The sequence below is a fragment of the Ostrinia furnacalis genome, unplaced genomic scaffold (assembly GCF_004193835.3).
Source record: "Ostrinia furnacalis isolate ACB-3 unplaced genomic scaffold, ASM419383v2 OfSCF1268, whole genome shotgun sequence".
Taxonomy (NCBI): Eukaryota; Metazoa; Arthropoda; class Insecta; order Lepidoptera; family Crambidae; genus Ostrinia; species Ostrinia furnacalis.
The window spans coordinates 697,130-710,367 of NW_021131507.1; the positions used below are offsets into that span (position 1 = coordinate 697,130).

General features: G+C 35.7%; 1 non-coding gene across 1 annotated transcript; it reads right to left on the reverse strand.

The window, feature by feature from the left end:
* Positions 1 to 5,343: 5,343 nt before the first annotated feature.
* On the reverse strand, positions 5,344 to 5,425 carry TRNAS-GCU (transfer RNA serine (anticodon GCU)). The gene has a single exon. It is a non-coding gene; the product is annotated as a tRNA-Ser (tRNA).
* Between the last annotated feature and the right edge of the window lie 7,813 nt (positions 5,426 to 13,238).

A 13,238-nucleotide genomic window follows, 5' to 3' on the forward strand; every position in this document is an offset into this window, starting at 1 on the left:
AACCCGTGCTCTGTTATACAGCTCGGACTTACTGCCCGATTAATTGATTGTGACGCGGACATTATTGTCGTTTACTGAGAACGCTTCGCAATCGCCTCTACATTGTTTTGCTTCGGTTACTGCAATGAGCTTATGGCCTGTGCGTACTTACAGCTTAGTAATGCAGTAGGCGAGTGATTAAATGAACCAGTATTGCAGATATTTCGAATTTGAAAAGGTAATAAGTGTTTTGTTCTAATATGGAGATCTACTTTCCATGATGTCTATATATAGACATAAAGACAACTATCCCGTATGTATAGGTAATTAGGGAAAATGTGAAATGTTAATTTTAAGGACGAAAGATTCCTTTTAAATTATTTTAAGATTCGAGTTGTCCGTGTAATTTTGATGATATTTAGTACATAACTGACGTATGACATTAAGCTCGCCTTTTTGTACAGAACATTGTTGTGTGTGCAATAAAGTCTTTAAATAAATAAATAAATAACTCTACAGTCTACACAATACCGAAAATTCACAAAAAAATTGGCGACGTCCTCGAAAATATAAAAATGTTTTGCCTAACACAATATGTAATAAAATATTTGTCTTTGACATTTACTGTAATAACAAAACACAAACACTAATTATACTTTCAATTTTCGTCAAGCGACGCGACGCCGGCGCGACGCGACGGGCGGGCGGCATCGCCAAGATAAGATCTGCATGCGACTGACACCTGGCCCCGCCCAGAGCAACCCTAGCTAGGGGCTTTTTGTATTACATACATTACAGGCCCGTCCACGCAACTATTTATAGGAAGAACTTGCAACCGTTGCAAGTTAAATTTATCCCCGAAAATTCATGACAATAAAAAACTAGAAACCTAAACCGATGTAAAAACATTATTAGCAACATAATTTATCGTAAAAAAACAATGACGTAAGGTGTGAAATAAACCACATTCAAGAAAAAATCCACAACATCACGTTGTATCTGCTACGAACGAACTATCTTCTACGGTCTACGGTGGAGCAGCTACGTACACGTAGTGACGTAGCAGCTACTACGTCATTCATGCCACGTAGCACCACCACTCAATTAACAAAAGCATCTTTGGAATGTGATTGCGATACGATGCGATTCAAATTCGATTTTTTAGCAAAAGAGCCGTAGCCCTGGCCTCTGAAACTCGCAAAATATTTAGTAAGCATCAGATAGGAAGCAATCAACGTTACGCAAAAACCTTCACGATATCGAATAAGCGAAATTGCAAATATATTCTGGTGAGGTGCAAAAAAGTATGTATAATAAAATACAATAGAGTCGGGATTCTAATGCATTCAGTCCGGGCGGTCGTTTTTAGACACGCCAGTCTGTAAGGACTGAAATCTTTATTTATTAGAATCGGCAAATTATAAAACTCGAGTGTTTTATGTCCCTCGTATTGTTATTGACAGATCGCAAAAACCATCTGGGGACAACTAGACGCCAGTCTCAATATAAAATTCGTATGAAATGCTAAATAACTAATGAAAAAGTAAATTCACCTTATTTTTTTTAAATTAATATTGAAAAAATTACTTACACCCACCTCAGACAAAGTTTACCTATAGTAACATTTTAAAATTGTTGTAATTAACTATATTTATTCGATTAATAATAATATTGTGTCCGCCAAAACAATGGGAAAGAAAAAAGAATTGCTAACACTATACATTATTTCATATTTGACATCTTAGACCAATAATTTCAAAATACAACTTGCCAAAAACAACACATATTTCTAGTGCTAAAAAACTAAATTAGTTTTCAATTAGCTGTAAAATATGATTTTAGATAAATTAGTCAAATGATTTGGCAATAAAGTGACGTCATTTCTTGTTGGAGAGGAACGCTTTGTGACAGCTCCAAAAAGTATGTCAATTGACTATTAGTGTGTGTCATCTACCCTACTTATCGTTCTCACTTCCAAACTTCCGAATTTGAATTTCAAAATATGAACGTGGTGTGAATCCGAATCAAGGAGTGCGGAAGTGATATGGAACTGGCACAAAAGAATGCTGCGGTTGGATAATTTCAGTCCAAAGAAGGTGTGCGATAGTGTTATGTGCGTACAAAAATAAACTTTGTCACATTGCCATAAAGTCCTTAGGGCAAGTGCTATGGCAGACCATAGCGCGTGTTTTCGTAGTGACACTAGTCACGTAGCAAAGGCGTCAAAACCGAACACGAAAACGCATTTAGAAGCTCTACTTATTTGCATATCAGTCACATCGATTGAGACGTTGCCTTTTAAATGTCACATTTGTCTTTACAAGGTCTGTAAAAAGTGTAGGTAAGCCTAGGAGTAAATACAACACAAAAGTTAATGATATAGACAAGAAAAAAGGCATTCCTAATAGCCGTAAATGTAGCATTTGTGTAGAATTCATGGCGAAGCATGTCGTCATAAGCTAAGAAGCACCTAAGAAGATTAAATCTACATCCAAAAAAGTAACCAAAGTCCCATCAAGCAATAATCAAGGCCATTGTCAAGTAACCATTGCGTCCTCAGCATCGGTTTAGTTTTTCGCGCCCCTTTCTCGGGGGTACACTCTCAAATCCGCTCGTTTCTTTGTGTTAGCCGGGGGAATCCCCGCGGCGCGTTGATGATGAGTTACCGAGCGGAACTCGGAAGTACTCGCGCCCGGCCCGCCTCGCATCCGACGATCATTGGGCTACCCCAAAAGCAGTATTTCATAATTTATTGGCGACGAAGCTCGTTCTGCGAAAGAAAAACACATTGGAATTCATCTCAAATCGGGGGCACAACCAAGAGTCGACAAGTCGAGAAAACCCACAGAAAAGTTTAAAGGTAAGTGCACAGTTTATTTTAAAAGTTGAGTCTGAACTACAGCAGGAAAATTCGATTTTTCAGTTTCAGTCAAAGCTCTTTCGGTTTAGGTACTTTTCTTTCATACAAACATTGTCCTGAAACTGCAAATAAAATAATTCAGAACAATTTAATCGCTCGTTGCTCCCTGCATGTGTGCTAACATTATGAAAATCAATTACCTACCCATTACCTTATTTGAGCTACAATAATATAAGATCAATTTAAATGAAGAATACTTTTTCAAAATTACCGAATAAGTACCATTCCCGTATTGTCGTCTAGCTATCTAATAATGAAATGAGCTTATAGAGATTTTAGTAGAATGAACCTCATTGTTGTAAAAGATAGGGGATATTAAAATCAATAACCAACCCAACAACCTCGGCAGTTAAACAGATTCAAAAGTGTTCTAAGTGCATGTTATCCATCGGATATACGCCACGCGTCGCCGATCCACTTGGCGGCCGAAACAATATTCATAAATAAATCGCGTCATAACGCCACGACGCGACACGCGCCGGCGCGTGCCACGTGACACGCCACATCTAATTATTCGCAGATGCAGTACCCGCCAAAATTTTTTTTTTAATCACTCAAAGCTGTATAGGCGTAATTCCTTTGCTCGGTTTTTAATTCAGTTAAAACTAGAACTAGACTGAAGAAAGTACAGCCCTGTAGTACTACATTACATACAAGTGTTCATTGTAGTAATACAATGAAATTAAACCATGTTTCTAGAGTACAAGATGAGCTTTTGAGATATAACAATTAGGGCCGTAGCACTGGTAGCACGAGCTAAACACCGTGACTTGTGCCGTGACAAAGTGACAACAACAACAGTTGTGTGGTCCTCCTAGTTTTCTACAAATCCATCATACTTTTTGTAAAACTAAAATCAATCAAAAACCACGAACTTCTATTTTTTTTTAAATACCTATACGAGTAAGTAAGTAGTTTATTGTTGTCCTTTTTAACACACATTGGTTACCCATTTCATTTTTATTTAACAGACCCTGTATGTCTCTTACACCATGAACTGTACTAATATGGTAACTTTGCAGAAAACTAGCAACTTTGTGTTTTTCAACTGTCCAATTAACCAAGATCTCTAATTTATATGAAACAGCAGTTAAGAGATCAAGCTAAATTGCAATATCTAAGCATTGTATGGCTTGATAACTGTGTACAGTCAGCGTCAAACAGTTCGTGACACCGTTGACTGTACAATCTAGGTCAAACATAATAAAAGCGTACTTAGCAGTTTTCGTTAAAGGAAAATATTTTTATTAATTTTACGACAATGTGCTAAAGCAAGCAAAGCAAAGTTAAGCAATAAGCTCAAACTAAGCCATGTATCATCGGCATCTTAACTAACCTACAAACTATAACTTAACTACCTACTACGTGACCTAATTAGCTAGTTAAGCAGAAGCGAAACAAATTCCATGATACATTAAATCTGGGGGCACGGCAGTGCCCCCACCAAGTCGAGCAAAAAAGCGGCACGGCCGTACCATCCTTTTCTCGAAGCAATTCAGGCCATTTTCGACCGCCTGTAACTTCGTTGTGGATAAAACTAGAAGGCTGAATTTTCATTAGCTATGCAGGCATTGTAAAGACACGGTATATTTAAAATTTCATTCAATTTGTACCAGTAGTTTAAGAATTATAACGGGTCAAAGTTACTTAATTTTGTCACTCACTGACTCACTGACTCACTGACTCACCGATCATCAAAACTCTAAGGCACTTCTAGCAGACCTAGAAGCTTCAAATTTGGAATATAAGTAGTGTTTGGTGTATGAATCAAGGAAAAACTAAAATATTTGGGGGCACGGTAGTGCAACCGCCAAGTCGAGTAAAATTTTTCAATTTCGGTCCAGTTTTCTAGATACATAACTGCTGTCTACAAAATACAAAAAGAAATCAGATCCCATCAAAAACAATACTTGTCAAAAAAACCAAGTCTCGCAACTCAGTTGTTCTACGGTAAAAAGTTGTGAGATCCATGTAATACCAAGTCCAGGCCAGGAAATCTTTAACGTTTTACATAAATATATTTATTAAAATATAAATTAAATTATTTAGTGCGATGGCCAAGTTATTGACTTGGCCATCGCACTAAATAATTTAATTTACACGTGTTTTCATGCGATGGCCAAGTCAATATATTTATGTAAAACGTTAAAGATTTCCTGGCCTGGACTTGGTATTACATGGATCTCACAACTTTTTACCGTAGAACAACTGAGTTGCGAGACTTGGTTTTTTTGACAAGTATTGTTTTTGATGGGATAAGTAATTCCTAAATCTAAATCATTGGAATTTCTTAGAAATAGAACGTGATCTTTTTGTGTGTAAAAAAAACATAATTTACATTAAAATATAAAAACCTGTTAACTAATATCAACCATGTATTTATTTAAATCAATCACAATCAGAACCTAATTTAATTAAAATAACAATACGAATTACAAAAAATCCGACGAGGATGGGATTCGAACCCACGCGTGCAGAGCACATTGGATTAGCAGTCCAACGCCTTAACCACTCGGCCACCTCGTCATGTCTAGCGGCCTCGAAATTATAAACTACTTTCCTAGGGAGCATCTGCCGCTCTCTTTATGGCTGTTTTTTTAAACATGATTATTAAATTGCTTTCATTCGTTTCTGATGACGTCAGTAACGCTTTATCGGGCATAGACCTCCCATACCCATGCGCATACGATAAAAAATGTGTTTGTTTCGCTAATGTTTAGTGTTTTACATAAGATTTAAGTGTAATATTACAATAATATAGCCTTTCCCGCGGCTTTGCACACGTAGTATGTGCGTTTATATCAAACACATCAGCGATTTTTTAGGGAAACTGAAAACGAGATAAAAGTTACATAATACTCCGATCATAACATATTGTTTAGTTAGCAGATCTACATTAGCAGATTATATCTACCTTATAAGCTAAATAAATAACTTTTTTTTTAAATAATGAGAATTTCATTAAAATCGGTATATGCAAATAGCATAAAAATTGCTACCGCGGAAGTAAATAAATACGTTCAGCGCCATCTATTACATTTATTAATACACTAATGCAAACCGGATACGGGCTTCCAGTAACGATACAATGTATATAGACGGATGCTGATAATCCTCAGAAACATAATAAGTAGGATACATACAAGAAACAATAACTGTCTGTCAGTCCTTTATGTTTTCACACCTTAACTCTTGAAGATTTAATGAATTTTGAAAATGGAGTCAGAAAGTTACAACATAGGAACCTGCCTGTTGTCACCAAAACAAGAGTACGATTTTGTATGGAACAACCCATTATTGTTATAGATAAATACCTTATGAAAACTAATTTTCATGATAGTGTTGCTTGCTACATGCACTTTGTAGAATTTCAGTGCTATCTTAAAGACCAAAATCTACTCTGGTAAAGTCACGGACAGAAACTAGTGTTTCTATACGTACCTACTTAGGTACTTAATCATAAAGGTAAATTTGTTCCATCGGCCGCGTGAGTAGGTAATTGATCGACAACGACAACGCATTTATGTAAAGAAAACTCATTTTCATGCTTATAAATAATGTTGCTCAAGCGCGATAAGTATGTAGACTTTTAGTGCCATCTAAGACCGAAAACTACGCTAGCAAAATCACGTGCAGAAACTAGTGTTTCTATAATAAAAGTGAGTTTTCCCTCGCCTAGAAGTACCTAGATACTTTATGAAAACTCAATTTAAATAGGGTTGCTACGCGTACATGGTCGATATTATGTAGAATTTCAACGCCAAAGTCACAGGCAGATACCAGTGTTTCTGTGTTTCTATATTCATAAAAGTGAGTTTGTTCCCTCGCCATGAGTAATGATCGACAACGCATTTGTAATGGCCCGAACCTCATTTATCCTCCGGCCCGTTTTGTCCAACAGCCCAATACGTCACATTAATGTTGCTTTAAAAATTAAAAACACGGGATTATCCGATGAAATGGTTTTTGGACTGCATTTTTGTTTCATAAATCGTGTATTTTATCGTAAGTTTCATGTTTGTTTCATGAGTGTTGCAGTTAGGTATGAGTGGATAGTAATAGGATTTCAATAAAAAGACTAGATTAGATACGCTGGCAGAATTTTAGATTGTGAGACTTAAAGAATTTTCAGTAATGTAGAGATCACTAATTATCCAATTCTTGACGCCTATTCCTTCCTATAAGATCAGTTAGCTTTACCAACTTTAACAATATCTAATACGAAACAAGCCTATAGGTAAAGACAGACTACAAGTCACATCAGCGCCCAATAAACGATGTTCTCAGGCGCCAGTCCCGAGTTATACAGTCTCCTGAATATGACAAATAACATTAAAAATGAAACTACACGAATACTAACATAAAATAAAAATGTCAAAAATTTAAATTAAGGATTAAAATATTTAAATTTAGTGCGGGTGAGTCCCGGCACTCCGGCGCACGGTGCCCGGCGCAGGCTGCGTTGTGTGGAGTCGGACTCTACTTTTATGACAAGAATTGACAGCAGAAGAGAGGTTCGAAAAAGAAGTCTGTGGTAAATTCCAATTTTAAGAATATTAATTAACCCAAACTATCCGTCAGAAAATAAAAAAAATAATTGAAGAATTGTAGCTCATAATTATTTATTTCACGAAATAATAGGAACAATGTTTTAACGTGTTAATAAGTTGTTCTACACATTGAAATGATTTCTGAGATAGCAAACAAAGAGATACCAAAAAAAAGTTTGATAATAAGTTTGAGATTCTTGCAATCTGACAACCTTATAAAATTTAATCCCTACATTATTTTAATATTCCTCTCTTTAATGTCTGAAACATTGAAGCCCCTTCCATAGTTGCCGTCGCTCTCGAATACTATAAATTAATGGACTGGATTGTGCCAGAGAATTTTAAATATTTGAAAGCTCAGTTTAGGAAAAATCAAAATCCCCACCACAACATAATATATTACGTAAAATAAATAATACAATCATAAAGTAGTTACAAATGTAGTGTTTATAAAACGTAATCGTGGTTTTATGGTCCATATATTTCGGATGGAAGGCCGTCAGTTGGGATCCCGGGACTAAATAATAGTCCCGAACGGATCGAGAGAGCCTATTTGTATTAATTAGTAAAAATGAGATACGCCGATGTGTGTTTACAAAAAACGCGGCTGATCAACTCTGTTTGTTTACATAATTATAAGTTGTTCACAATGAAACCACCTATGGTGATTGTAAATGTGGAAGAGCTAACTACGTTGTTTATGTTCATTAAGGTTTTCTTTCTAATTTTGAGAAAGTGGACAGTAAGTAGTTTGTAAAATGTAGAGTTTATTTCTTAGGTAGTTTCCAAACAGACTTTTACGACTACTACAATGCAGGAAATAGAAGACTTCCATCACTACAATCACATTTTGTGTCTTCAGAAAGAACCTATAAAAGTGAAAGATGAAATTCTCTTCGGATCCGAATTTGTTAAGTTAGTTAGAACCACAGATAATATGAAATACTAGTTAAGAAATAATTTTCAGTACATTTTAATCATAATTTTTCAAGATCTACTAAAAGAAAAATGCAATTTATTGTAAACTGCCTCTTGCAAACATCACTGTCCCATAACAAAACTCGTTTAATTTTCCTACATTATCTCAATCTTATAATCCAACCAACAACAATAATAAAGATCAAATACCAAACGCAGATGCGAAAACGCTTTGTTTCTCATTTACGTTCTTTGTAGATGCCTAACGCGGTCATTACCGGCAGAAACATCTAAATTAGAGTCAGGTACAACGAGACGTGGCCTGCAGCTGACAGCTCATAATTCCCGCCCCTCCCCCGGGATGCTTGTGACAAGCAACCTTTGTGCACTAATAGTAGGCAGTGTGTCGACACAACCTGTCTCAAACACTGCCCCCACAAAAATGAGAAGGGAAACGCAATTTCTTTTTGACAGCGACATTAAAGACTTGACAGATTGGGTATTTCGACTCCTTGTGTATTCTGTGGTAGATGCAACGATATTCATTATGTTATAATCTGCACCCGGATTATTAAACTTGTTACTCATACTGTATTTATATTGTGATAGCGCCTACCATGTTTATGAAGGCAACAAAATTCATCAAAACATTTCCTTTCCTAAAGACTGACACACGAGACTAAGTGACCGTCAAATGTGATGACACGAATGAATGGAATGGAAAGAAATATTCCATTACTTTACCTACTACGAATTGGAAGTCCACCTGCATTTGAGCACTTAGATAGTAAAGAAACCAAGAAGCTTAAGCCCAGAATGTCTTGCGTGAGTACCTATGTATGTAACTACTATTTTGTGTTGTGATCTTAATTAATAAATAAATACCAACCAACATACCACTGAATTATACCGTCTACTGGACATAAAAAATATATTACGTTTTACAAACGCACCCCTAAAGTTTTCATTTTATAATTCAAATGAAACAAACCTATGACGTCAGTATCCGCCCTCTTAAAAAGCGCGCCCTCCGGACTTCCGAACTGTCTACGATTCGGAAAATAATTTTCGCGACTGTACCTTGAGAACATTTGAGAGTAGGGTCACCATCCTTTAGGTTTGATCTTTGACTGGGTTCAAAGTCTCGTATTATTTAATGATTTGCATAGAGTTGGAGCGTTAAAGTGTGGAGGTTGAAGGTGATTTCTTATTATGTTCACGAATCATCTCTTCAGACTTCATCTTTGTTCCATAATAATAAGTAATTAAGTATGTATTAGTCACAGAGCATGGAATCCATGCTCTGTGGTATTAGTAAACCTACAACTAAATCGCTGAGATGGTAGGTAAACTGGATGCTACAGCGTTATGCGGAATGCTGTCCAAGAGGCATAAACTGACACAGTTTCCCATAGTGTTTGTTTGCACACAACTACATATAGAAAACTGCATCAGCTATTCGAGCTAAGTTAAACTAAATTGAATTAAATCTTGGTCTGCAGCCGGCATTAAGCTTAGAGAGTCGTCGTCACAATATTGTAACAACCTAATGATGTTGTATCTTCACAATTATTATTGTTCTGGTTGAATCTCGAATCGATGCCGACATGTCGCCTCCAATTGAACTTCATAGAGAAGCTTGAAGGATTTTCTTGGGACTTTCCTCAGATGGTGACCCATGGTGACCCTAGCTTGAAAGGAAAAGGGCTATCACGTGAGGACAGGAGGTGACTGGGGTGGTATCGATTGCCACGCCCACCCGCGGCGCGTTGCCTAGCAACCGCCGGTGACGCGCGCTGTCTAGGATCATGCTCCTGATATTTTTCAGGATCTGTGTCTTTACTCTGTGGTCGTCTGACGTGAAGTTTGAATGTTTTGGAATTTGATATAAAAAAAATTGTGTGTTCTAAATTCAAATAAGCGTGGTTAGCGTAGCGTATAAGAGTAGGCGCACACCGTTGATTTTTAGTTGGCCGATAGTTGTGCCCGATTTTAATTTGTATGAAGAATCGGCGTAGTGTGCGCACTCCCATACATGCCCATACTGATCAACTGCTCGACTAAACTATCGGCCGATGAAAAATCAACGGTGTGCGCCTACTCTAAGAGGGAAGTATAGCTATTTACTTACCGCGTTTGTTGACCACCTTCACGACCACCTTTAAAACATGCTGGTCAAGAAAATGATAATTATCTTGTTAACTGAAGATTTTAGTCTCCCTCAATAAAATATCTATTTAATCCGTTATAGTATTGACGAAACCTATTTAATAAAATATGCTCTTTTGTGAATTGTGATGGTGATAAAAGGTATACCGAACATCCGTTTAAGTTTTATCTAGACATTCTAAAAATAAAATTTTAAAGAATTTGCTGTGTAAGAATGAATTAAAGGTGAGCTACTATTTGAAATAATATTATATTATATTGAAATAATTAATATTATATATAACTCTGAGTTATATAAACTTTAGTCTGTGATTTTCCTAAAATTATTTCAAACTTTATAACCGCAAAAACACAAGCCGACCTCAACCATAAATCCCATAGAGTCCCAAAATTAAATCATGGCAAATAAAGTTCGCCCAAACAAGTTGGTAAAAGAAGCTTAGGGTGCGGAACTTAATTTAGACTGCTGTAATGAATTCTAAGGAAGATTTAATAAACGCGGCCCCTCATACATTACATACCCTATCATGCTTTAGTTTTATGCGACGTTGTTTTTGAACGGTTGCTTTGTAAAAAGTAATAAAGAGGGATATGTCAGTGTTGTAATAATGGGGAATGCGTTGTGTAAGCCGATCACTTTTTATTAGAGTAAATAATAAAATATTTCTTAATCAGACTTTATTGTTTATTTACAGGAATTCATCAAATTAGGTATGAATTGAGTACGTGAGCTTTTCTCGCCAAAATGAAAGGTTAAAGTTAAAGTATGTCATACTGAAAACCTGAAGTCTGAATATTTTCATGTAAATTCTATGAATGAATCATTAGCATTAATTGCTAGTAAAGTACTAAAGTAAATTAGTAATTCTACATATTTATACATTTCTCATGTTTACCTGCTCAAAACTGCACCTAATCCTTATTTTACGACAAAAACGTTTATGTTAAACGTGCCCACAAATAAATGAATTTTATTTCGTTCTCTGATTAATGAGGCACGGATCGGGAACGCGTTTAACATTAACTCTAACATGCCGAAGCCTGGATCTATGTGTTATTTATTGTGCCTTATCTCGAGGCAATCTCGGGGCGATCTCGTCTTTGTCCCCAACCGGCATTTTTTCAGCCAAAAACACGGCCTTCGTGATTGCCCGACGTTTAGCGGCGCTTTGTAGATCGGATCTTTATTGCTTGTCTATGCTCTGATAGCGAACTGCGTTGGCGATTGTTTTTTGTTTATGTATTAAACACACATTGACGTTTTATGTAGGACACTGTGTGCGAGCTTAGTATTTTATTACAAGCCATAAATATACTAACTGACTCTACATACTCGTAAGTATACTTACTACACAAACTTGTTCAATACTTACTTATTAATTCATAGTTAATAAATCTTACGATATGAATATTAAAGTAAGTAAATAGAGGCACAAAATATCTCATTAAGTAAGCATAATATACCTTACTTTAAATTTTGAAAATCTATGAAAATTTGGTACAGATTTATTGTTTGTGGTGTGGTGTACTTACAGCACACACAGAACAGACTTTCCCGACAATTTTCATTTGGTACCTAAAGGATGAATCTTAATGATCCTACGAGTATGTTTATTCAAAAGGTTAAACTTTAACTGCAAAATAAATAAACCCAGGATACTAAACAAATTAACAGAATAAAGTAAACAGTTAAAAAGATAAGCATCTCTAAAAGTAACCCAAAAGAAATATATTACACACCTATCATATTAAAATTATAACCTATAATTTAATTTTCAAAATGGCGTACAAAAACTAGCCATGGGTGTTGTCAGGTGAAAAAAACCGGTCGCACATTCGTTTGTTTCTTTTTTTCACGTGTTAACCCGCTTTTTAGTTTAGTGGGCCGGAATAGAAAGATGGGATGTGTTCTAAGAAGCCATGCCGTATCTCAAACCGAAGTGTTGTTGCACTTTAATATCACTTAATTATGATAAATATATTCAATTAATACCTGAACGTCGATCGAATGATATAAACTTGAGATAGGAATTTATTATTAAAATTGCTTCGAAGATTAAATGTTTATGTGGTGCGCAATAATTTATTCATTGGTAAATGCAAGTTTACATTTCACCGATCAAAACAGTTATGTAACTATCCGTGATTACGCATTTTAAAATGAGTACCTACTTATTGAAAAGCTCCTTCATATACCTATTCAGAATTTTGTTTGAATTAAATATTATTCTGTAAGGTATTTATTATCATCGCTTGGATAGTACCAATTAATTTTGAATGTCTTTCACGATACATTATTTCAATAAAACCATGACATCGATATTTATTAAGTTACAAATCAAACAATAAGCTTTTATTAAGCTCACTGAGACAGAAGTTTAATAAAACAACCGAAGGAATTACGGCTTGAAACTTGAAAGCAAGCTTTTGAAAGTTGCTTTCCTACATTAAAAAGTAAACGCACTACTTAATTACTAACTCGCGCTGGTCTTTCAGGAAAAGTTAAATAATTAGTCAACAAAGAAAATCAAAATAGCTCTACCAGCAAAACTTTTAATTCCGGCTTAGCCAGAATAGCTGGATTTATACTCGAGAAAATTATACTTATCACAAATCTCAAATCATGGCAACTGAAAATCGCTTTAATTTCGATTACCTAAGGAAATTCTTTCGCTCAACCAGACAAAATACGAGCTTAGGAG